The 26,366-nt window shown below is 41.7% G+C and overlaps 1 protein-coding gene across 4 annotated transcripts in view; it reads left to right on the forward strand.

Moving 5' to 3' along the window:
* The first annotated feature begins 267 nt into the window (after positions 1-267).
* adcy2b (adenylate cyclase 2b (brain)) overlaps positions 268-26,366 on the forward strand; it is a 371,550-nt gene continuing 345,451 nt past the window's right edge. For all 4 annotated transcript variants that reach the window (XM_078428257.1, XM_078428255.1, XM_078428259.1 and 1 more), the window contains exon 1: positions 268-510. The gene's annotated coding sequence lies outside the window, so the exon portion shown is untranslated. The remainder of the gene's footprint in view (positions 511-26,366) is intronic.

The raw sequence follows: 26,366 nt of genomic DNA on the forward strand, positions 1-26,366 counted from the left end.
GTGTCCATGTATGATTGGGTGTGGGTGTGGGGGTGGGGGTGGGGGTGGGGGTGGGGGTGGGGGTGGGGGTGGGGGTGGGGGGCGGCGGCGGCGGCGGCCAAGGGGTGAGCTCCGCCTCTCTCGCCTCTGCCAGAAGCCAAAAGCAGAGAGTGACTGTCTAGGCTGCCAGTCTGTCGGTGTGGGAGTCTGGTCTGGTCTGCCAGTCTGGGAGCCAGAGACGCCAGTCGCTGCCAGTCCCGTTGTCAACGCTCTCAGACTGTGGACCTGTCACCGCACGCAAACAAGCCGGGCTCGGAGCTCGGAGCTGGTGCAAGGAAGTGAAGACTTCATCAACACACTTGCCAGATGAGCAGCGCATCCACCAGAGGCGCGAAGGGTCTGTGACTGTGGGCACAAGGCGGACAGGAGAGGATGGGCTAGAGGCGTGTTGGCGGCAGGATCTCCCTCCACAGGGACACCAACACAACTCCCTCCACACCGCGCAAAGCCAGCACACTCCGAGCACAGCCGGTGAGTAACGCAATGCTTTCTCAGCGTGAACTGAAAGACATATTTACTGCAAACTGCACCCTTTTGCGGGAAGTTAAACCGGGTTGACAACAAATGGTTTCTCTGGCGGTTGCGCGGGAGCTGGATACTTTGACGGCAGTAACATCTATCCGCTGTCACTCATAGTTTGCCCGCGGAATTAGAGAACCGAATATTTGACTTGTGTGCACAGTTGGACGTGTTCCCAAGGGAGAGAGACCCAGACTCGCCCAGCCTGGGCGAGGGGGGTCTCCTGGACACTTGGGGTCCCAGGGACAGCTGGGCTGTAGACCAGGTGACTGCTGTCTGAAGGACTGAATGGCGCTGGCTTCTTTGTGATTTATCCATGGTCGACACTTTCTTTCCCGGTCCACGATCCCACATTGTAGATTTTACAGCCTGACCAGCTTTGCGCTCACAAAGCCATTCATTGATTGCCTTAGATGCGCGCGGACCAGTTTAGGCAAGTTAATTCCATCGCTTTCTGCCAGTTTTCTCCCTCCTACTCCATCGGTTTAAAGAAGGGTCCCGACCCGAAACGTCGAGCTGTCCATTCTCTCCAGAGATGCTCCCTGACCCGCTGAGTTCATCCACCACTTGTCTTTACTTCATCCCCGCATCTGCTGCCTCTTGTGTCTCCGGGCAAACACATTGGGGTTAAGAGAGAAAGATAGATCAACCATGAGTGAATGGTGGAGTAGATTTGATGGGCCGAATGACCGAATTCTGCTCCTATAATTTATGAAAATGTCGGACTCTCCTCCATCGACATTATATTTTTTTACCCCTTTTGCCCACGGATCTCTTCTTCCCTTTCCTCTCTCCCACCCACCTTCTATACCTCCTACCTTCAGCTCTGTTATGCCCTTCCCTCTCTTCTCTCTGCCCTCTCACCAACCCTGCCAGTTTCCTTCCTCGATCCCCACGTATCCCCCACCACTTGATCTCAATTTATCTCCCACCGGGAATACCCCCCTCCCCACCTGTGCCCTTCACACTCCTACCCAAACACCTCTACACGTTCCCACCCGAATTCTTCCCCCCCCCCCCCCATCACTTCACATTGTACCCCCTGCTCCAACGACCCAGAGATAGGCCATTCGGCCCACCATTTTCCATGCTAGCTGCCAGGAGAGACGCGCCAATCCCAGTGGCATGTACATCCTTTCTCAACCTGTCCACAACCCCCTTTGTTTTGTTTTGTCCTATCCACATTCATGAAGAGATCATTTACACAATGGTGAAATAACTTGTCTGGTCTCTTAAGAATTGGGAGGAAAACGCAGCGCCGGGAGGAAAGCGGGGCGGTCACTGGGAGATAGGCATAAAAAGCTGGAGAAACTCAATGGGTCACACAGCATCTCTGGAGAAAAAGGAATATATGATGTTTCGGGTCGAGACCCTTCTTCACAGTGTGAAACGTTCAGACTTCACACGGACAGAGCCCGATGTTAGGATCGAACCCGATACCCGAAAACTGAGACGGCAGCATTAAACCACACCACCGTGGAGTGCTGACCCGCTCCACATCTGCATTAAGATCTCGCGTGTATCCCTTCTAACTGTACCCCATCCTCACTCAATTCCATATTGTCGCTTGGTCCGATTACATTTGTGTAAGGATATTATCACCAAACTAAATCAGCAAAAATATAAATCTAGTTACAAGGTACTTTTTGCCATTTACTGCGGCGGGAGAGGCTCTTAATTGAGAATTGTCGAGAATATGAATGGTCATTGTGATAAATGATTTCGGGATTATGTGCACAGAAAGATACATTACAGGTTGAGTTGATCGATAAATGCGAAGATAGATCCCGAAATTAAGGACGCATTAAAAAACTTAGCCTTCATGCCAAAAGAGCCGAGTCGAGTTTACGGACTAGGTAGGATTCTCGGTATTTTGCAGAATGATTGATCTGGTTGATAGTATGCTGCACAATGAGCCAAACTTGCATGAAATGACAGCGAGTCCCAAACACAATCCACGCTCAGCGGTCTCTGATCTGGAAGCGCGGACATCCAACCATGAAGCTAATATCGTGACGTGATTGTCATTTCTCTCCCCATTGCAAACTGTTAACTTTGTCGATTTTCGACCAGGACCAATAAATATTTACTTTATAACTTCGGAATGCCCGAAGCTAACATTTTGTGAATTATTTTTGAGTTTGAATCTTTGCACGAGTCGGAAAATCACTGTTCTGTTTCGAGGAACATATACGATTGGAGCAGGAATAGGTACTGCGCCCCCTCAGCCTGTTCTGCAATCAGTAAGACCAGGGCTCATCAAACATTTAACACTTTCCCACCCAGTTCCTCTATGATTTGCCTCCGTTGATAATCACTTTTCTTTGCCAAATGGCTTATTGACAAAGTATCAGCTGCAAGCACATGGGCGAATCAATGTGTGTGTTCATGTTTGTATTGTCTAAATATTACAGGTCAATGCACATACTTTTTCAACATGAATGTAATTTAAAGTATTCCCAGGAGTCACCTGCTCATGTATGTTTGTGTGAAATCAGTGGCATGCCTTGTTTTATTTATAAGACAGCTATAACCTCTTTCATTTGTAAGAAGAAAGGAACATCGTAAGTCATTGGTACTGTTCGGTATCTATTAATAAAACATTGCAAGTTTGTATGAAATTCTATTAACAACTACCATCTTAGGTCTGATCCGGTGTGATTTTTATTGTGTGACTTGTAAAGTACACAGTTACTTTATATGGGAGCATTCTGAGCACTGCAATTGGCAAATAATATTTTGTAATATCAGATGCCAAATCTGAATGGTGAATGAACACAAAAGAACACAATGTGCTGGAGTAACTCCTCAGATGCTGCCTGACCTGCTGCTTTACTCCAGTACTATGTGTCCTTTTGTCTGTTAACCAGTATCTGCATTTCTTTGTTTCCAACATTGATTACTGTTTGCTGAACCTTTAAGAAGCAAAATTGTGCTAGTTCCCTGCGCTCATTTCCTGAACCAGAAGAAATAATCTTTCCCTATGCATAGTCTTCATAAGCATTATTAAATCCCCCTCTGCCGCCTTCATTGCAATTGAAATAGCCTCAATATTCAATGCTTCTTTTCATTTATGCAACATCTCATTTCTGTGTTAACCTGGTGAACCTGCACAGTCTATATTAACACCCAAGGCTGTACACATAACTGGGAAAAGTAACTAACTGACCACAGAACTATTGACAACACCAGTTTTGATTGCCATGTTACAGGAAAATGTTACAGATAATTTTAGTTATTAGGCTACATTGATAGAGAGCATTGGAATGAAAGAAGCTGAGCTTGTATGTATTTAATGCTTATGTGAATTGGAGACCTAATCAGGCATATTTTTCTGAGGCCATTAACCACAGGATATAAATTAAACAGATTGGTAGAAGGATCAGAGGGGATTTCACCCAAATTCTGGCAGGGTTCTGGAACTCAATATGTCAACACCATTAAAAAGGTACTTGAAGGCTCAGCAATAGCTCATGAACCCACAGTCAGGAAGAACTGTGTTGAGTCTTAGTGTAATTTGGATATTTTCCCACTAAATGTTTAATGAAAATGTTGTTATACATTTTGTAGGACATTTAGACAAATTATTGAAATGATAACATAATCCAATTGTCCCCTGGTAGAGTCATAAAATTATACATCACTGAAACAGGCTCTTCAGCCCAGCAAGCTCTCACTAACCATCAAGCACCCATTTACAATAATCCCATTTTATGTTCCCCAAATTCCATCAATTTAAGACAGCAGCTCCACTACACCAATATGTTGTGAAACTTTCCTGAACCATTTCTAATTGTAAAATTAATTGAATTCTCACAGACCCTATATCACAAACAATTAAGCTAAAAATGGTTTATGAATATTTAAATGCACTATAATCCAACTATTAATTTGAATACATAACCAGTAACCTTTGTGATATCTGGGGGGACAGGGCTTTCTCCATCGCTGCTCCCACCCTCTGGAACTCACTACCCCAAACCGTCAGAGACTCCTCCTCACTCACCATATTCAAAACATCACTGAAGTCTCACCTGTTCAGCACTGCCTTCAACCACTGACCGTCACCTCACCTTCTGTCTCCTTTTTCTGTTCGTTTACTTATTTATCTATTTATTTTCTTCTCTATGTTCTAGTAATCCCTGTAAAGCGTCTTTGAGTGTTTGAAAAGCGCTATATAAATGTAATGCATTATTATTATTATTATATGCAATAATTTCAGATCAAATTGTGCATTTGTCTTCGGCAATGCGTAGTGTATCTGTGACTGGGCAGTCTAGTTTTGGTTCTCCTGATACATGGTTATTGACAGATTTGAGTGTTCATATGTAATGTGTGGGCGTTAGTGCTTTTAAGTACCATTTTCATTCAGAGTTTAATGGAACGTGTGTAACAATTAATTCAAGTGAATGTGGATTTTTTTTTTTGTAGTTAAAATATCAAACACACAACATGGGGTATACGGACAGAAATAAATTAAGCAACAAGTAGTTGCAGAGGAATGAAAGAAATATTACCAAATTTAATGTGGTAATATGGTAGCTAATTCCAGATATGGATTACTCTCTGAGTGAAAAAGTTGGCTCTGATGGCCTCTTAAATCTCTCCTTTAAACCTATGTCCTCTAGTTTGAGAAACATTTATCCTGGGGAAAAAAGGCTATGAGTGTTCACTTTATCCATGTCTCTCATGATCTTGTACATCTCTAAGGTCACCCCCTCAGCCTCATAGAAAAAAAGTGCCACCCAATCCAACCTCTCCCTATAACGCATGCCCAGGTTATATTCTGGTGAATCTCCTCTGCACACTTTCCAACTTAATGACATTTTTACTACAGGTGGGTGGCCAGATTGGCACACAGTACTCCAAATGTGGTCTCAGCAATGACTTGTGCAGCTGCATCATGATATTTTTACTTTTGTACTCAACACTCTTCTCAATGAAGGCAAGTGTGCCAAGCACTTTCACCACACTGTCCACTTGACACATGGCTTGATTGTAATCATGTATAGTCTCATCACTGGCTAGATAGCACGCAACAACAAGTTTTTCACTGTACCTCGGTACAGCTGATAATAATAAATTAAACTAAAACTAAACTGACCCTGATGGCTGACAGGCTAAGAGAGGCCAATTCCCAGCATCATTAACAAAAGCAGGGTCGAATCAGCTGATATTGGATTGGCCCACCTGAACTTTATCAGCCTACTCCTTCTAAAACCCAGGCATTGCAGCAAGGAGGGGGGAGGGGGAGAGGGACCTTAGGAAGGGAGGAGAGAGAGGAAGGGTGGAGCCTCTCACTAGCTGTGTTACCTTATCGCTAGTCTGAGCCACTGGGACAATCCTGAGACCACCAGTGGCACCATGTGGTAAAGATTTGCTGCCTGGAAGATGCCCTAGACAGTCAATGGCTCTACTGAGACTAAGACTGAGTGGTCAGTGCAAGCCTGAGATGCCAGTGCCTCTTGCTGCCCATGGACAAAAAGAGACTGCACCCACACACAGAGGCAAAGACTGAGCCGCCACGATAATCCAGACATTGCCCACATTGCATCTTCAAGCCCCAAAGCTGAGCCACAAGGAAAAACCTGAGAGTGCCTCGGCGCATAGGTGAATTACAGGGATAAGCCTGAGATTGCCAAGTCGCCTCCTACAAAACCAGGACTGAGCTGTGGGGCAAGTCCGAGATCGCCTGCATCACCGCACAGGCACCTTGACAGCAAGGGATTACACCCCCATGCAGTCCTGGATTTACCACTGTAAATAAAATAAATCGCGTGAGATCCCCCCACTGTGAGTGATGGTCTGGTCACTGCCGAGCCCAGCGTCATCCCCGCATTACATAGCATAGTGCAGCACCTCGCACCTATCAGAGTTGCTGTAAAATTCCATTTGCCATTACTTGTTTTTTTTTGTAAACTTGCACATCTTGTCTCACTGTCCACTATGTTGTCAATTTTGGTGTGATCTGCAAATTTACTAACAGTGTTGTCGTACAAATGGTTACTGTATATAACAAACAGCAAGGGACCCAGCTGGAGCTGCAGAATATTTGAAGGTTTTCAGCACACTTTAGAATTCACATTGCTGCAAGAATGTTTTCACAAATATAATACACTTTTTTGCTGAAAATATCCTTTCATTGACTTTGCAGAATTTAAAGTAGAGTGAAACTGCAAGGCTCCGTCTAGAGTTTGGACTCCTTTTTCTTCAGGGTGAACAATTGCATACATCTTGATTATACCATCCTGCTTCCACCCAGTGTTACTATTCTGTAATCCAAAATGTTTAGATGCCACACAACAAATAATTCTTGTTGAGATCCTTTAAAAAAAATAAAAAAATTGCATTGAATAAAATGAGCATGTTGGAAAAATAACGACACCACTTGGGATAGTTAAAATTTACATATGCCTGCTGTTAAGAGACTTCAGATTATGCTGACAATGTGTAATTGCTCAGTTACCTGCACAAGCATTTGGAACTAAACAAAATCTTGTATATAACCACACATTCAAAATCTTCCTGTCCAATTTGTAAGCTGTCTCACAATAAAGAAAGGGATGGCAATCATTTTATTCCTGATGACAAAATAAATTTACATTATTTACAATAAAAGATGCACAATTTTTTTGGTTTCATTCCACTATTTAATGAGTAAACATGGAAGCACTTTTTTTTTGTTGGAATATCAAAACAATTGAATATTAAGTGATAAGAAATATTATATTACTCCTGGGTGACAGAATCCTGGTGTATATTCACCATCATGGGGACTACTGAATGTAGTACCTTTTGTATCTGTCCACTGTGAATGACTTGATTGTAATCATGTATTGTCTTTCCGCTGACTGGTTAACACGCAACAAAGCTTTTCACTGTACCTCGGTACGTGACAATACACTGAACTGCACTGAACTTTAAGAATTGCACAGAATAAATCTTCTAGACAAAGGCCTAGCCAGATCATGCTTTCTTAAAATATTTAAAAAAACAGGAGTGGAAGTTGGCCATTTGGGAACTCAAGTCTGCTCTGTCATTCATCAACACCTTGGCTGACCTACTATCTTAACTACACTTTCCTGTCCAAATCCCTTGAATCTCTTAATTTCTAGAAATCCAGTTATCTCTGCCTTGAATGTAGTCTCTACTGTCTTAGTCTCTACAACCCTTTTGGATAGATAATTCTAAAAAATCACCTCCTCTGAATGCAAAATTTCACTCCTAAATTTCTCCACATTTCAGTCTTCCCCTTTTGAGATTGTGTGACCCCTCTAGTTCTTGACTCAGCTGTAGGAAATATCTTTCTGCATCTGCCTTATTGATTCCTCTAAAATGTTGCGCATTTCAATGAGGGCTCGTCTCATTCTTCTGAACTGCAGGCAATGAAGGTCCCATCTTATCAATCTCTCCTCGTATGAGAAATCTTTCTTCCTGGATAAAAGTCTGGTGGACATTCCCGGTATTTCCTTTATAGGCAGCACATCTTTATTTAGATGAGCAAGCCAAGGTTGTATAATCCCATATGTTCTCACCAAGGCCCTATATATCCCATATGTGTTCTCACCAAGGGCCTATATAATTGACACAAGGCAGCCCCATTGCAGTACTCACTCCGAGTCAAGAGTATTTAATGTCATATGTACCGAAACAGAAAAATGAAATTCTTTCAGCATAAATTGTCTGTAAACGCAGTACTCAATAGATAACATAATAATAAAACAATTAAAAAAATCAGTAAATAAAACAAAATAAAGCAAAACAAAACAAAGGCCTGAAGTCCTAGCATAACAAAGACAGTTCATAGTTACAACTTTAGTTGGTATTTGTAGTGTTCAATAGCTTGATGGTTGTTGGAAAGAAGCTGTTCCTCAACCTGGACATCATGTTTTTCAGACTTATATACCTTCTTCCCGATGACAGGAGTGAAGTTTGAGTATGGCCAAGGTGGTGTGGTTCCTTGTTGCTGAACCAGGCCATGATACAATCATGCAAGATCAGCTAGGGTTCAAGGGGGGTGGGAGGGGACGGAAGGGAAGGGATTCTGTACATCGGCAAAACCAAGCATAGGTTTGGCGACCGCCTTCCTGAACACATGCGCTCAGTCCGCACAGGCCTTTGGATCTTCCTGTTCTAACCATTTAAAATCCCCTTCCCTTTCCCATACTGCCCTTTCACTCCTGGGTCTCCTCCATTGCCAGAGTGAAGCCACACACAAACTGGAGGAATAGCACCTCGTATTTGGGTAGTTTGCAACCCAATGGTGTAAATGTTGAATTCTCCAATTTTAAGTAACTAACTCACAACAACCTCCTTCCCCCTCTCCCTTTATCCTTCATGAACCACCCTTTTCTTTCCACCCCCTCTTCTTCCTCCTAACCCTTTCGTCCCCACCCCTCTTCTGAACACTGGCTGACCTCACATCGATTTCTCCCCTCCCCCTCCACTTGCACCATTTACAATGGATACACAATTCGCAACCTTTCTAACCCCAAGCTTAACAATTTGCAACTCTATCATTTTGGCCCGCACCTCTCTCTTCATCTCTGGCCTTGGTCCAACAACCTACCTATCTAAATCCTCCACACCTGTGTTCACCTGGCCATGCTCTGTCCTGCCTTTCCCCTCTTACAGCTTTCTTACCCGTCCCCTACAATTAGTCTGAAGAAGGGTTTTGACCTGAAACATCACCTATCCATGTTCTCCAGGGAAGCGGCCTGGAGTTACTCCAGCGTTTTGTGTCTTTCTATATGATTTGTATTCTTACATTCTTTTAGTTTCCAATGACTTTTGAACATCACCATTTTCCATATTGCTATTTTCTAGGTGTCTGGCGATTATGTTCCTGTTTATAGATTCCAATGTCGATGTCAGTTAACAGTTGCTGGATCCTATTTTTATTTCTCTCTGCCTGCTTTCTTACATAATGGGACGTGCAAGAATCATTCCAGGATCTCTGGTGTTTTGGAAGATGATAACCAGAGCATTTGTTATCTCCTTGGCCTTTTTCAAAACACTGGAATGTAGACCATCAGTTCTTTGGAATATATCAATTTTTAAGTTCATTAATTTCCGCTGGAGTATATCTTTATTGATCCTTATTTCTTTCAGCAACTCATTTGCATCAGGCTTTTGGTTCCCTAGTAATTCTGGGAGGCTTGCCGTCTACTTCCATGAAGATTGTTATCAAGCATTTGTTTAATTAATCTGTCATTCCATTTTTACCTGTTATAATTTGTCTTTCTCTGTAAGGGATCCACATTTGTCCTTGATAGGTCTTATGGTGTGGTTTCATGTATCGTGCAAGTTTATTCTCCTATTTTGCTTTTCATTGGAAATTTTTGAATTTTGCTTTTCATTGGAAATATTTTGGTTATTATTTGTTAAATTCTAAAATGTGTGCAATATCATTATCAGGCGTCTGAGCTGTCCCTGCACAAGCTAAGGTAGTGTCTAATTACCTCATTGCGGATATTAGTCTTTGTCTCTGGAACTGTTGGGCTACAATGCTGAGAACTGTATTCTGCACATTGTATCTTACCCTTTGCTCTACCTATAGTACTTGAATTTGACGATTGTATTTATGTATAATATCTGATCGGACAGCATGCAAAACAAAGTCTTTCACTGTATCTCGCTCGGTACATGTGGCAATAATAAACCTAAACCTCAGGCTAACTGCATTTCCTGGCAACTTTGTATGGTATTTTATTGGACAGTGCTGCTCTTTAATTTTTGCTGTAATCCATCATCAGATTGTTTATTCTATTGTCTTTGTGACTTTCAAGTCTTCTCTCTAATCTATATTGGTTGCCCTCAACTTTGTTCTTGATCGAAAATGGAAGCATTCTGCTTTCCAAAAACTTCCATTATTTTAAAGAATTTTATGGATGGGTTCTCTAGATCAACCTCCAGTCTTATAGCTTTAAGGAGAATAGAGACACATTCTGATCAACTATCTCATAGTTTTGGCCGCTTCCATAAAAAATGTCACGTGCCACAGCACCGGCATATTGTGTTTGTTATGCTGACTAGGATTACACATAGTACCATAGATTTATCATAATTCTTTTTCATTTTATTATTTTAAAATAGAGATTCTCAAACTATTCTTGGAGTATTCCAGTTCAAAGAGATTTGCTTTCTCTACTTCTCATTGTCCCTTCTAATTATAAAAAATGAATAGGAAGATAATTAAAAAAGATATTTTGCTATCCCTTTCAAATTTACTGGCCTATCAGTTTGAAAACCTAGGGTGTAGAAATAAACTTGTTTGGCTTAGTTTGCTTTTTATGGTCTTATTAACCTGTGTTCCATTTCGTCCATTTGAGTATTAACAATAAGAAAGCACATTGGATCTTTATTGCATGCAGATTTTTATTTTCTAAGTGATGTAAGACTACTTTATGCACTCTAGTAGACCTTAGGCAATTATAAGGCATTTTTTGCAATTGTCTTGTTTATCTTTAGCAATTCTGTCGCTACACTATCCACTACCACGTCTACTCCTGTCACAAATGTTATCACCTGCCCAATTTGTGAAACATTTTTGATTGTAAATCTTAATTAATTAAAGTGTTTACAGTGACACTGATCCTTGGAGGAGCATATTGCCAATTTTCTGCCACTTTCTGTTGTTATTCATCATCCCCACTTCCTGAAACCACCTGGATATGCCTTTCATTTGTCCTCAAACTCCATATCTCCTAATTTTAGACATCAGTCGATAATGTTTTACATGAGGGCATATTTCAAATTTCACTTTTCGATGTGAGCAGATGATCTGTCTCCTTGGTAAAAACTGACATGAAATAATCACTTAACCTCACTTTTGCCATTTAGCTATATTTGCTTGTGACATCTTGCTCCTGTTTGACATTTAGTGACCTAATCAGAGTCTGACTTTTTATCTATGCACTTGTGGAATCTTTTGCACTATTTTTACATAGAAATATAGAATCAAAGAAAATAGGTGCAGGAGGAGGTCATTTGACCCTTCGAGCCAGCTTCATTGTGATCATGGCTGATCATCTACAATCAGTAACCTGTGCCTGCCTTCTCCCCATATCCCTTGATTCCACTAGCCCCTAGAGCTCTATCTAACTTTCTTTTAAATTCATCCAGTGAATTGACCTCCACTGTCTTCTGTGGCAGAGAATTCCACAAATTCACAACTGTCTGGGTGAAAAAAAAAATTCTCACTTAAATTTTAAATGGCCTCCCCTTTATTCTTAGACTGTGTCCCCTGGTTCTGGACCCCCCAACATTGGGAACATTTTTCCTGCATGTAGCTTGTCTAGTCTTTTTGATAATTTTATCCGTCTCTATAAGATCCCCTCTCATCTTTCTAAACTCCAGTGAATACAAGCCAAGTCTTTCCAATCTTTCCTCATATGACAGTCCCTCCATCCCAGGGATTAACCTTGTGAACCTACGCTGTACTGCCTCAATAGCAAGGACGTCCTTCCTCAAATTAGGAGACCAAAACTACACACAATACTCCACATGTGATCTCACCAGGGCCCTCTACAACTGGAGGACTTCTTTGCTCCTGTACTCAAATCCTCTCGTTATGAAGGCCAGCATGCCATTAGCTTTCTTCACTGCCCGCTGTACCTGCACGCTTACTTTCAGTGACTGGTGTACAAGGACACCAAGGTCTCATTGCACTTCCCTTTTACCTAATCTGATACCATTGAGATAATAATCTGCCTCCTTATTTTTGCCGTCAAAGTGGATAACCTCACATTTATCTACATTATACAGCATCTGCCATGCATCTGCCCACTCACTCAACCTGTCTGTCATCCTGCAACCTCCTAACATCCTCTTTGCAGTTCACACTGCCACCCAGCTTTGTGTCATCCGCAAACTTGCTAGTGTTACTTCTAATTCCATCATCCAAATCATTCATATATATTGTAAATAGCTGCATCCCCAGCACCAAGCCTTGTGGCACTCCACTCTCCACTGCCTGCCATTCTGAAAAGGACCCATTTATTCCTACTCTTTGCTTCCTGTCTGCCAACCAATTCTCTATCCATGTCAATACCCTACCCCCAAAACCATGTGCTCGAATTTTGCTCACCAACCTCCCGTGTGGTACGTTATCAAAGGCTTTCTGAAAGTCTCGATGCACTACATCCACTGGCTCTCCTTCATCCATTTTCTTGTCACATCCTCAAAAAATTCCAGGTTAACCAAGCAGGATTTCCCCTTCATAAATCCATGCTGACTTGGACCAATCCTTTTACCGCTATCCAAATGCGCCATTATTACCTCTTTAATAATTGACTCCAGCATCTCCCCCACCACCGATGTCAGGCTAACTGGTCTATAATTCACTGTTTTCTCTCTCGCTCCTTTCTTGAAAAGTGGGATAATATTCGCTACCCTCCAATCTACAGGAACTGATCCTGAATCTATAGAACATTGGAAGATAATCACCAATGAATCCATGATTTCGAGCCATCTCCTTGAGTACCCTGGGATGCAGACCATCAGGCCCTGGGGATTTATCAGCCTTCAGTCCCATCAGTCTATCCAATACTATTTCTCGCCTAATGCAAATTTCTTTCAGTTCCTCTGTCTCCTTTGTCCACTAGTACATCTGGAAGATTGTTTGTGTCTTCCTTAGTGAAGACAGATCCGAAGTACCTGTTCAACTCTTCCGCCATTTCCTTGTTACCCATAATAATTTCACCTGTTTCTGCCTTCAAGCGACCCACATTTTTCTTTACTAATCTTTTTCTCTTAACATACCGAAATAAGCTTTTACTGTCCTTGGCCAGCTTTGCTTCGTACCTCATCTTTTCAGCCTGTATTTCCATTTTTGCTATCTTCTGTTGTCCTTTGAATGTTGCCCACTCCTCTGGCTTCCTGCTACTCTTTGCTATCTTATACAACTTTTCTTTTAGTTTTATTCCAACCCTAACTTCCCTTCTCAGCCACAGTTGCCTCTTACTCCCCTACGAATCTTTCTTCCTCTTTGGAATGAAATAATCCTGCATCTTCTGGATTATATCCAGAAATTTCTGCCATTGCTGTTGCACCGTTATTCCTACTAGGATCCTTTTCCATTCGACCTTGGCCAGCTCCTCTCTCATGCCTTCATAGTCCCCTTTGTTCATCTGCAACACTGACATTCCTGGTTCAACCTTTTCCTCTCAAATTTCAGATTAAAACTAATCATATTATGGTCACTACCTCCAAGCGGTTCCTTTACCTTGAGTTCCCTTATTAAATCTGGTTCATTGGACAACACTAAATCCAGAATTGCCTTCTCTCTGTTATGCTCTAGTACAAGCTGCTCTAAGAATCCATCTCGGAGGCACTCGACAAACTCCCTTTCTTGGGGTCCAGAACCAACCTGATTTTCCCAGTCTGCTTATTGAAATCCCCCATAACCACAGGAGCATCACCTTTGTTACATGCCAATTTTAACTCCTGCTGCAACTTACACCCTATATCCAGGCTACTGTTTGGGCGTGTGTAGATAACTCCCATTAGTGTCTTCTTACCTTTACAATTCCTCAACTCTATCCACAGTGACTTTACATCGTCAGTCCCAATTTCACCCCTCGCAAGGGACTGAATTCCATCCCTCACTAACAGAGCTACCCCACCTCCTCTGCCCACCTGCCTGTCCTTTCTATAGGACGTAAAACCTTGAATATTCAGTTTCCAGTCCTAATCCCTCTGCAGCCACATCACTGTAATCCCCACAATGTCATACCTACCAATCTCTAACTGAGCCTCAAGCTCATCCACTTTACTTCTTATACTTCACAAATTCATATATAGTACTTTTAATCCTTTGCTCATCTCAGCTTCCACATTGATTCCTATTACACTGGGCCATTCTGTCCCGTTAATTCTGGGGTGTTTCTTAATATTTCCTACACTCTCTTTCCCTTTAACTCCATCCTTGTCTATCCCATTTGAAACGCTCTCCCCACTATTTACTGTGTAGCAGTGGCAAATCTGCCTGCCAGAATACTGGTCCCCTGCATGTTGAGGTGCAACCCGTCCCTTTTGTACAATCCACCCTTACCCCAAAACAGATCCCACTGGGTCTAAGAATCTAAATCCCTGCTCCGTGCACCAGCTCCTCAGCCACACATTCAGGTCCCATATGGTCCCTGCCCTCACCAGCACGAGGAACTGGAAGCAAATCGGAGATAACCACCCTGGAGGTCCTGCTTTGCAGCCTTCTTCCGAGCTCTCTAAAGTCACGCTGCAGAATATCTTTCCCCTTCTTTCCGACGTTGTTTTTGTTTTGTGATCTTTAATCATTTGATTTCTTAGTTCCTCATTGCTTTCACAGTTGTTTTTATGACATTTCTACTAACCTTATTTTATATTCCCTGTTGTGCTTTCCTCTGCTTTCCGTGCACTTAATGTATTCCGTTAATTTTTCTTGCAGTTATGGTGTCTCATTTGTTTAGTTTTGTTTAGAGATACAGCATAGAAACAGGCCCCCTGCCCACTGAGTCCAGGCCAACCATCAACACTGGTTCGATGTCCTACACCATTGGGACAATTTACAGAAGCGAATTAACGTACAAACCTGCATGTCTTTAAAACCCAGAGTCACAGGGAGAACGTACAAGCTCTGCATAGACAGCACCGATTGTTAGTGTAAGAAAATAACTGCAGATGCTGGTACAAATCGAAGGTATTTATTTCACAAAATGCTGGAGTAACTCAGCAGGTCAGGCAGCATCTCGGGAGAGAAGGAATGGGTGACATTTCGGGTCGAGACCCTTCTTCAGACTGATGTCAGGGGGGCGGGACAAAGGAAGGATATAGGTGGAGACAGGAAGATAGATGGAAAACTGGGAAGGGGGAGGGGAAGAGAGGGACAGGAACTATCTAAAGTCCTAAACCCATTGTTAGGATCGAACCTGTGTCTCTGGCGCTGAGGCAGCAACTCTATCGCTGCTCCACTGTGCCGTTCTGTGTTCAGTTTGTTCTTTTTGTTAGAATGATTTTTTTCTCCATTCACTGAACAGCGATTAAATGTTTCCTGTTCACGTTTGTCTATTTTAATGTCTAAATGCATATTAATCTATTTGTTTGACCCTTGTCATGCTTATTTCCTTCTCAGACATTATCTTAAATTCCTCTCCACTATTTCTACTTTTCTTTTCTGTTTGTGTTCATTCCCCAACACTCAGATTTATTTTCTGTTGATTTTCTGGATTAGAAGAATCTTGTATACATTGTAGGAATTATATTCCACCTCATTCTTTCAGTCACAAGGTCAAAAGTGAAGATGTTCACCAATGCTTGCACAATGTTCAATTCAGTTCTCACTTCCTCAGCAAATGAAACAGTCCACATCTGCATGCTAGGTAATGATTGCTTTTTCTGTACCTGAATGAGTGCCACTTCAACAACAATCAAGGAGCTTGACACAATCCAGGCCTAACAAGCTCACTTGATTGGTACTCTATCCATCATCTGATTCATTCTCTCAACCAGCTTTGTTGCATTTTGTACCATATCTAAAATATACTGCAGTCACTTGCCATGAATACTCCAACTGCATCTCCATAGCATTGAGCCTTGACTAGCAAGATGTACAAGAACAGCAGACGCATAGGAATGCACTGAAAACATATGTTTACTGTTATTTACTGTTAGTCATTTATGTTGCTGGGTTTAAATTCTGGAACTCTCATCCCAATGGCATTTTGGGTGTATCTTCAAAAAGGCTGCAGTGGTTCAAAAATTACATCAATGCTATCATTTCAAATGGCGATTAAGGATGGTTCATAAATGCCGGTCTTGGTGGCGATAACAAATCCTGAAAAATAAACTTAAAAATAATTTAACTCCAACTCTATAGGTTCTTTTTAATCGGTTTCCCAATTTGGTTCAGTAATTCTTCTTCGACCTTCAACCCACCGTTAGTAGTCAGTAGTTGACATGTGGTTGATCCTTTATTATGTTTTATTCTATCCATAGTTATCTACTGAAGGCGGTGTGAGTTTTATTACTGCTATCGTTATCTTTAAATTTCAGGCATTCCATCCATCATGTTTCCTTCTCCTTCCAAATGTGTTTGAATGCTTGAATTCCTGCTTCTCATTTTCTGCAGTCATTTCTTGGCACTAATTACAGCATTTGATTCCCTGCATTGTACTAGTTCCTCAATTTCTTCTGATTTGTTACAGGCACAGTGTACATTTCTGTGGAGACAATTTACAATGGTTCCTCTTACTTTAAATTTAGTCATCTTTTTACATTATTTTGCTTAGTCTCTCCAATGATTTCCTTTCATGTGTTCAGTTCCTTCATTTTTGCATGGTAATTTTTCATGCCGCCTTACTGCTTTAAAATGTTTCCCACTGCACTATTGTGGTCTTATTAACCTGTGTTCTCGGGCTCTCTTCTTGGGCTTTTAATTGTGATTGACATTAAGTGGGCATATTAATTAAAAACAAATGCAGAACTTAAATATAAATTCAATTTTCTCACTGGATTTGTAAAATTGATCATGCCTTCATTATTAGCCAGCCTCATTCTTTTAAACTGGTTTTCCTTCACATCCATAGCTTCTTGCACTCTTCAATAATTCTCAATGCTATTTACAGTACCCTCAAGTTCAGCAAGACAAATCTCCCCTGCACTGAAGTCATCAAATATTTTTTTTTCATTCTATAAACATACAAATTAAGAACAGGAGTAGGTTACTTGGTCTCTTTAGCCTGCTTTAGCTTTCAATAACATCAAGGTTGATCTGATTGTATCCTGAAATCCTTTTCCAACCTACCCATGGTAACCTTTCATCCCCTTGCCCATCAAGGTTCTATCTCTGCCTTAAAGCCTACTTGCATAACCATTTGAAGAGAGTTTCAAAGAATCTTGATCTTCTGAGAGAAATATATTTCCCACATTTCTTCCTTGGATGGTTGATCCCTTATTTTTACAGTGAACCACCAGGATCACATTCTCCTGCAAGGGGGAACATCTTCTCCATTACCAGCCTGTCAAGATTCCTCAGGATCGTATGTTTCAATTTAGTTATGTTATGCTTTTAAATGCCTGTCTATCAAATCTTTCCTTATAAGTAGGCTGCCCATTCTAGGGGGTATCAGTTCAGTAATGTTTATATGAACTACCTTCAGCACATTAACGTGCTTCATTAAATCAAGGAGACCAAACTGCACACATTGACGTGCAGCCTCACCAATGCCCAGTGCAACTGAAGCATAAAATCCTCTTTTTGTGCTTCCTCTCACAATAACTTTCCCAATTACTGGGTCTACCTTCGTACTAGTTTTTCCATAAGATGTGTACCAGGATACTCGGATCCCCGTGCATCTCAAAGCTCCGCATTCTCTCAACTATTAGATATTATGCTTTTATTAAATTGACCTGCCAAAATTGACATATTCATACTCATTCCATTTTCTTGATCTTGCTAAACCCGAGCTACAACTAATTGATCTATGTCATCGGAATTTGATTTTAATGGTCATTGACTATTAGAGTAGCATTGTCAAATCAAAGACAATATATTGAATCTCTTTTGGCATTTGATGATTTAAAGTGCTGAACAGAAGATTATTTATTTCAGTACCATGATAGGTAGTACTTTATTGGAATAGGTGAGAATTTTACTTTTATATTGATTAAAATTGTTAATTACCAGGCATGCATTCCTTCTCTAGCTTTTTTGTTAAGGAAGCAACTATATTATTGTTCTTCCAATATAAAACCGATAAAGAAGGACATTGATTCTGGAAAAATATTTTTTTTGAATTGAAATGTGTGGCATTTGAATGCCAGCATGTATAACATTGACTTTATCATCATTAGAGCCAGGATGTTTAGGCGCAAAAAATCTCTGAAACAGGCAGGCAAATAGGCATAATAAAGGCACGAAAAAGGCATTTATTGACAAAAAAAGTATAAAAAGACATGTATTTCTACCACCAAAATATGGTTTAAAATTATAATATAAAGGTATACTACATTAAATGACCAAAGTTGCCTGCTTGAACATAATCACTAGCATTCTTTTCAAATTACCTGGTGTTAAACTATGCCGTCTGTCAGACAGAATATGCTTCGGTTGTGAGAAACTTCTTTCTACCCCAGCTGAGGTCACTGGTGTATACCCGAAACAAGCTACAGCTCATGTCGATATCTTGTGCATAACAACTATCTTTGAGAACTTTAGCTATGTTTTGTATTTCTTCAAGATCTTTGTTACCTAAAATCACTCTCTCACATTTTCCTTGTATGTCTTTACCTACATCGCCAGGAACTTTACGAATATCGTCAGTTACTTTGTTGAAAACCTGCAAGTTATTCACTAATGTTTCGCCATGTTTCTCAAGGGAAGTGATAGCTTGTGGGAAGTTTGCAAAATTGGAAGCAATAAATACAAGGTCGCAGTGGAGGGACTTTTCCACATGATTTCTCTGACGATCCTGACTGCAGCAGATTCTTCTTCTTCAAAACAGTTGACGATTTCTTTTATCTTTTCACAATGTGCAGCATAGTAGAGTACAGCAGAGTGCCATGTACCCCACCAGGTCAAAACAGGCTGAGGAGGTAGTGGAATCTCGGGTGCCATTTCCTTGAACAACTGCACACGTGATGGTGCTTTGACGAAGATTTTCTTGACATTGGAAACTAGGTGATCGACATTTGGAAACAAGCTACGTATGTGCTCGGCAATTCTATGGAGTCCGTGAGCTAAGCATGTCAAATGCAACATTTTGGGGAATAAAACTTTAAGAGCACGAGCAGCTTTTCACATGTACGGAGCTGTCATCAGTCACAAACAGAAAAACATTCTTGTGTTTTATACCTTCTGGCCAAAGTACAGCAAGTGAAGATGTAAACAACTGAGCAATAGTTGAGCTGTTTGACTTCACCAATACTTCCGATGTCAACAAATACTCCTTTGATGGTTGACCTGCCTCCAGTGTACCGATGACCACATTGGCAACATATCCCCACAGCATCGGTTGTCTCTATTGAGATCCATATTTTGTTGCATGCAACTTCATTTCTAATTTTCTGTACAACAATGTTGAAGTTGCTGTCAACATAATTTTTCCGTAATGATGACTCGCTCGGTATATGTTCCTCTGTGCATTTCTCTAAAAAAATCTCAGAGAATTATTTTCCAATTTCCACAGTGGAATTCCAGCATCAATGAATGCCTTGCACAGATCACTTGAAAACTCAGATTTGCAACTGGAGCCAGCAGTAAATGTAGTGAGGAGACAAGCTTGTGTATTTCCCGCCTTCAGTTTCTCTGCCGCCGACTTGTGTTTAGCTGTCTGTACATGCTGGGAGACTAAATATTTCTTCTCATGATTCACTGCTTTCTCACATGCTTTGCAAAATGGCACACAGTTGTCTGTGGAGAATATATCACTCCCGTACACTCTCACCAAATCGTTCAGGTTTTTACAAGGTATTGACTTGATTTTAGGCATTTTGACGCTTGCAGGGGTAGATCCTACAGGAGCGGGGATGCAGACCTCTACAGGCAGGCCAAGTACAAGCTGAGAAGAGGAATCAGAGCTGTCAAGGAAAGGTACTCTGAGAAGTTGAGGAGCAAGTTCTCAGCTAATGACTCTTCAGTTTGGAAGGGCTTGTAAGAAATCACAAGCTACAAAGGGAAAACCCGTTCCTTGGACAATCGTCAGCTGACCAACGACCTGAACGGGTTCTACTGCAGGTTCGATAAACAGAAACTTAACCCTGGTACCCCCTCCCACCCTCCCCAACCAACACTTCACACCTACTCACAGCCTGACTCCAGTTTGAAAAGACTGGATCCTTCCCCACCCACCCCTCTCCAATCACCACAACACCCACTTACAGCCTGACTGTAAAAGACTGGGGCCTCGTCCACTACCCACGAATGAACGACCGACGGTGGCGCCCCTGGTTTCGCCCCGATGCTGGAAATGTTCTTTAAGTTATGTTAACAGGGCAAATAAAGGCTGATTTAGGCACTCGATCATGAAAAAGGCATTATCTTGCTGAAATCATCTGAAAAGGCACTTATGACAAAATGTAACTTCAATGTTTTGTGCAAGGTTTATATTTTTCATATGATTACCTAATGTACAGGCATCCAAATCAGCTAGTGAAGCTCTGGAAATATTGCTATGATCTGCAGGAGCTTCACTTAAACAGGGATGGCTAGTGAAAATTGATTTTATAAATGAATGCCTTCTTCCCAGGCAGTTGTCATGACTCTTAATGGCCAGTTTGACAAGAAAACAAAAGATTATCTCCCAGGAACCTAGATTGTCCTTTTAACTCTTATTTCTGAAGATATAGAGATAGATAAATAGTGACTGTGTGAGAATACAATGAAGTTCCCAAATTCAGGGAACAGTTGATTATTGAATGCTGGTAATTTGAGCATCAAGAACTCAACATAATGCAAAAGGAGTCAGATAATGTGTTGATTAATGCAAAACATTGGCTAAAATAGATATTCTGAATTTCTGGACACTGAATTTCATATGTCTTATACAGGGAAGTGCAATTTGTAAGAAATAGAATTATTTCCAAAAATATTTATTCCAGTTAAGAAAAAAAACAGGCTATATATTTAAAAGAAAACTGCTCTTGTTGCAGAGAGCGTCTTTGATTTAACATTTTAGTGGGAAACTAGACCAAGTGGATCCATTGGGCCCAAACCTCTCCTGCATTGGTGCAGCACCCCCTCCTCCCCCTCCCCCCTCCCCCCTTCCTCCCCCCCTCCCCAACCCCCTTCCTCCCCCCTCACTAGGAGATAGACTGAAACTTTAAAATGTGAATAACTTTAAAAATATAACACCGATTTCAAGGAAACTTCTTCCATTTGCACCAAAGGGACGATGGTGAGTAAGGTGAGCCTAAAATTGTCGTGTTTTATTGGTAATGACTGGCCTTGACAGAACAGCAACATAAGTGCCCACTGACAGGATCATTCATTACATATTAACTCACAACCATGATTAACCATACTAAGGCCTTTTCAAATTCTCATCTATTATTGTGCTCTTGGATTGTCTGAATCACAGGTCATAAACTTCACAATAAACCTTGAAATAACATAACTATATGCAATATCTCCAATATTGTTCTGCTAATCAACGGAAATTCAATTATAACTGCACTGAGAGGGTGGAGTCACAACCACACCATAATCAGATCCTCAATATATATGAAGGATTCTGTGCAGTCACTACTATTCCATTAATTATTTGAAATCAATAGAACCAATGAATTAAATTGGAAAATCAGTATATTGAGTGATACATAAACAACTGGTTGTTTTTATAAATGTTACTATTATTCCTCTGAAGACAAACAGCCATTTGTCCAGATAAGCTTTGTCTATCAGGATGATTTAAATTTTGATTTTCATTTAAAGCTCTGTTCTGAGGACTTGTCTATAGCTAGGTGCAATTATCCATGAACATTTATCACCATTGCAATAATGGATCATCCTTTAGGAGTTTTTGATGAAACTCAAACACCAGGGTCCACTGTCTAAGCACCACTGTGACAAAAGTAATTTCTCAGAACCATCATTACTTGGGAGCTTGCATTTACAAAATCCATTAGTGTGAAAACAGGCCCTTCAGCCCAACTTTCCCACACCAGCCAACATGTCCCAGCTACACTAGTCCAACCTGCCTGCGTTTGGTCCATATCCCTCCAAACCTGTCCTATCCAAATACCTGTCTAACTGCTTCTTAAACATTGGGATAGTCCCAGCCTCAACTACTTCCTCTGGCAGCTTGTTCCATACACCCACCACCCTTCGTGTGAAAATGTTACCCCTCAGATTCATAGTTCTCGCTGGAATTTTCTCAATTGTAATGCATTTAAGAGAATCATAAAATTGCCATCAACTGTAATGGTGCCGATGTAATGAAAAAGAATGGGCTAATCAATAGTCGGGTGGCAATCAACCAGAAAAATACCAATACATCAACTCAGCATGCATTGCCAGAAAACTGGTGGTAAATCCATGGTGTTCTGATTATTTAAAGTAAATGAGAAAATAATATCCTTTGAACCTGAGGCCGAATAATATTTGTGCTCAGTAAATTGGAATCATGTAAGTGATCCATTTCAATGTAACATTCGATAAATACACTGATGAGCCAGAACATTATGTCCTCCGTGCGCCACCAAAACAGCGCCGACCCGCCGAGGCATGGACTCTACAAGACCCCTGAAGGTATCCTGTGGTATTTGGCACCAAAACATTAGCAGCAGATCCTTCAAGTCCTGTATCGAAGGTATTTATTCACAAAATGCTGGAGTAAATCAGCAGGTCAGGCAGCATCTCAGGAGAGAAGGAATGGGCGACGTTTCGGGTCAAGACCCTTCTTCAGACTGATGTCAGGGGGGTGGGACAAAGGAAGGATGTAGGTGGAGACAGAAAGACAGTGGGAGATCTGGGAAGGGGGAGGGGAAGAGAGGGACAGAGGAACTATCTAAAGTTGGAGAAGTCAATGTTCACTGCATTGACCAGGTGAAATATGAGGTGCTGTTCCTCCAATTTCCGGTGGGCCTCATTATGGCACTGGAGGAGGCCCATGACAGAAAGGTCAGACTGGGAATAGGAGGGGGAGTTGAAGTGCTCAGCCATCGGGAGATCAGATTGGTTAACGCGGACCGAGCGCAGGTGTTGAGTGAAGCGATCGCCGAGCCTGCGTTTTGGTTTCGCCGATGTAAATAAGTTGACATCTGGAGCAGCGGATGCAATAGATGAGGTTGGAGGAGGTGCAGGTGAACCTCTGTCTCACCTGGAAAGACTGTTTGGGTCCTTGGATGGAGTTGAGGGGGGAGGTAAAGGGACAGGTGTTGCATCTCGTGCGGTTGCAGGGGAAAGTGCCCGGGGATGGGGTGGTTTGGGTTGGAAGGGACGAGTGGACCAGGGAGTTACGGAGGGAACGGTCTCTGCGGAACGCAGAAAGGGGAGGGGATTGGAGGAACAGCACCTCATATTTCGCCTGGGCAGCTTACAGCCCAGTGGTATGAACATTGACTTCTCCAACTTTAGATAGTTCCTCTGTCCCTCTCTTCCCCTCCCCCTTCCCAGATCTCCCTCTATCTTCCTGTCTCCACCTATATCCTTCCTTTGTCCCGCCCCCCTGACATCAGTCTGAAGAAGGGTCTCGACCCGAAACGTTGCCCATTCCTTCTCTCCTGAGATGCTGCCTGACCTGCTGCGTTACTCCAGCATTTTGTGAATAAATACCTTCGATTTGTACCAGCATCTGCAATTATTTTCTTATACTTCAAGTCCTGTAAGTTGCGAGGTGGAGCCGCCGTGGATCGGACTTGTCGATCCAGCACATCCCACAGATGCTCAATCGGATTGAGATCTGGAGAATTTGGAGGCCAGGGCAACACCGTGAACATTTCACCATGTTCCTTAAGCCATTCCTGAACAATGTGTGCAGTGTGGCAGGGCGCATTACCCTGCTGAAAGAGGCAACTGCCATCACGGAATACCTTTGCCATGAAGGGGTGTACCTGGTCTGCAACGATGTGCAGGTAGGTGACATGTGTCAAATTGACATCCACATGAATGGCCAGACCCAGGGTTTCCCAGCAGAACATTGCCCAGGGCATCACACTCCCTCCGCTGGCTTGTTGTCTTCCCACAGTGCATCTTGGTGCCATCACTTCCCTAGGTAAACGGTGCACACGTACACGGCCATCCATGTGATCTAAAAGAAAACGGAACTCATCGGACCAGGCGACCTTCTTCCACTGCTCCAAGGTCCAGTTCCGACGCTCGCGTGCCCAATATAGGCGCTTTCGACGGTGGGCAGAGGTCATCATGGGCACTCCGACCGGTCTGCGGCTACACAGCCCCATACGCAGAAGTGTGCGATGCACTGGGTATTGTGACACATTCCTCCCGTGACCACCATTCAAAATGTTCTGTGACTTGTGCCACAGTAGACCTTCTGTCGGTTCGGACCAGATGGGATAGCCTTCATTGCCCTTGCGCATCGATGAGCCTTGGGCGCCCAACACCCTGCCGCCGGTTTGTGGTTTGTCCCTCCTCGGACCACTGTCAGTACGTACTCACCACTGCTGACCGGGAGCACCCCACAAACCTTGCCATTTCAGAGATGCTTTGACCCAGTCAGAGCATAACAATTTGACACTTGTCAAAGTCGCTCAGGCCTTAACTCCTGCGCATTTCTCCGGTATCCAACACATCAACTTCAAGAACTGACTGTTCACTTGCTACCTAATATATCGCACCCCTTGACGGGTGCCATTGTAACAAGATAATCAATGTTATTCACTTCGTCTGCCAGTGGTCATAATGTTTTGGCTCATTGGTGTAGGTGACAGTTTACTTCAATGTGTAAAATTTAGACTCGTGTTTCTCAGTTGGTATTAAAAGTAAAGTCCTGAAACAGAATTAATATCATGATTAAATGCTGACTGATTTAACAGCTTTGAAAATATTTGTTCAAGTACTTTAGAAGTCTTTCCATGTACTGCTGATAAGCTATCAGTTCAGACAGCATTGTGTTAGACACTACTGGAAAAAATAACAGTTTAATGATTAAAATCAAGTAAAACTGCAGATGCTGGCAATCTAAAATAAAACAGATAATCTGCAAATTCTCAGCAGGTCAGGCCACATTTGTGGGAAGAGAAACAGAGTTAATGTTTCAGGACAAATACTTTTGTTGGAACTCATTTTAATGATGCATAACATTATTCAATTGCAAATAGGACACAGCGGAATAAAAAATATACCCAGGGTAAAATCTGTGACCAGCACTGAACAAGACCATCAGCTATCAATGATCAAATTTCTATTTATATGTTGCTATCGAAATTACGGTTTGCGATCACTGCTGTGTCATCAGTTCCAGTGGCTGCTGCCTTGCGCTAAAGGCGAGTTTTCCCTCCAAAGGGAGCTGTGGATCTGCAGAATTTGCTGGTAAGTATGCTGGCTGTATTGCAGCTAGCTGTGCACACAATTGTACCTTGCTTTGGCTTCCCTGTTTTGTGAAGAAATTTCCAGCATTACTCTAGAATGAACACCACTAAAACTTGAGCTTGATGGTGCAAAGACCTTTTTAATGACTTGATGGTTAATTATCTCCAACAATCTCCCTGATTCAGACATCAAACAGTTTGAATTGTGGAGTATCAAACAGTTTATTTAATAGTTTAAATGTTATTCGTCTGTAGTCTGTTCACATTGAACTCAATAGACTAAAATTAGGTAGGTCGCAAAATCAACATTTGTCATTTTCTTAGGTTCTCTGAGATCAAATAATAATTTAGATTTATAAATATATAACATAACTTTCAAAATGCCCAAGATATTACTTATTTGTTTCTTGCGGTTGATAAAGACTCTTAATTACATCCAGCCAGCTGGGTTTATCGATGAAAATTCATTTTGAGAACCAAGGGATTAGTTATTAAATTGTCTTTTTAATTTTATTCCAAATAACAGAGAAAATCTACTGGGAAATATTTGACTTTGACAGGTATTACAGACTGAATATTTTTCTTTTAGAGCTTGGTTGTTATCGACGTGTTCAATGCAGAGAGATTAGCAGGACATCTAACTCCTAACTCTTCTCTCCCCCATAATAATGAAATGACTTGAACATTCAGAAAAGACAATGCAAAGGGAAATATAGTGCTTTGATTATGCTTGGGCAACAAAGCTTTATTTTTCTATTTTCTTCATCGCTGGTCCTTTTGTTTAATTATGAAGTGCGTGTCGACAGACGAAAATCAAGCAAAATGCTCTAACCTAAGTGGCAGCA

The sequence above is a fragment of the Rhinoraja longicauda genome, chromosome 2 (genome assembly GCF_053455715.1).
Source record: "Rhinoraja longicauda isolate Sanriku21f chromosome 2, sRhiLon1.1, whole genome shotgun sequence".
In the NCBI taxonomy this organism is placed as follows: domain Eukaryota; kingdom Metazoa; phylum Chordata; class Chondrichthyes; order Rajiformes; family Arhynchobatidae; genus Rhinoraja; species Rhinoraja longicauda.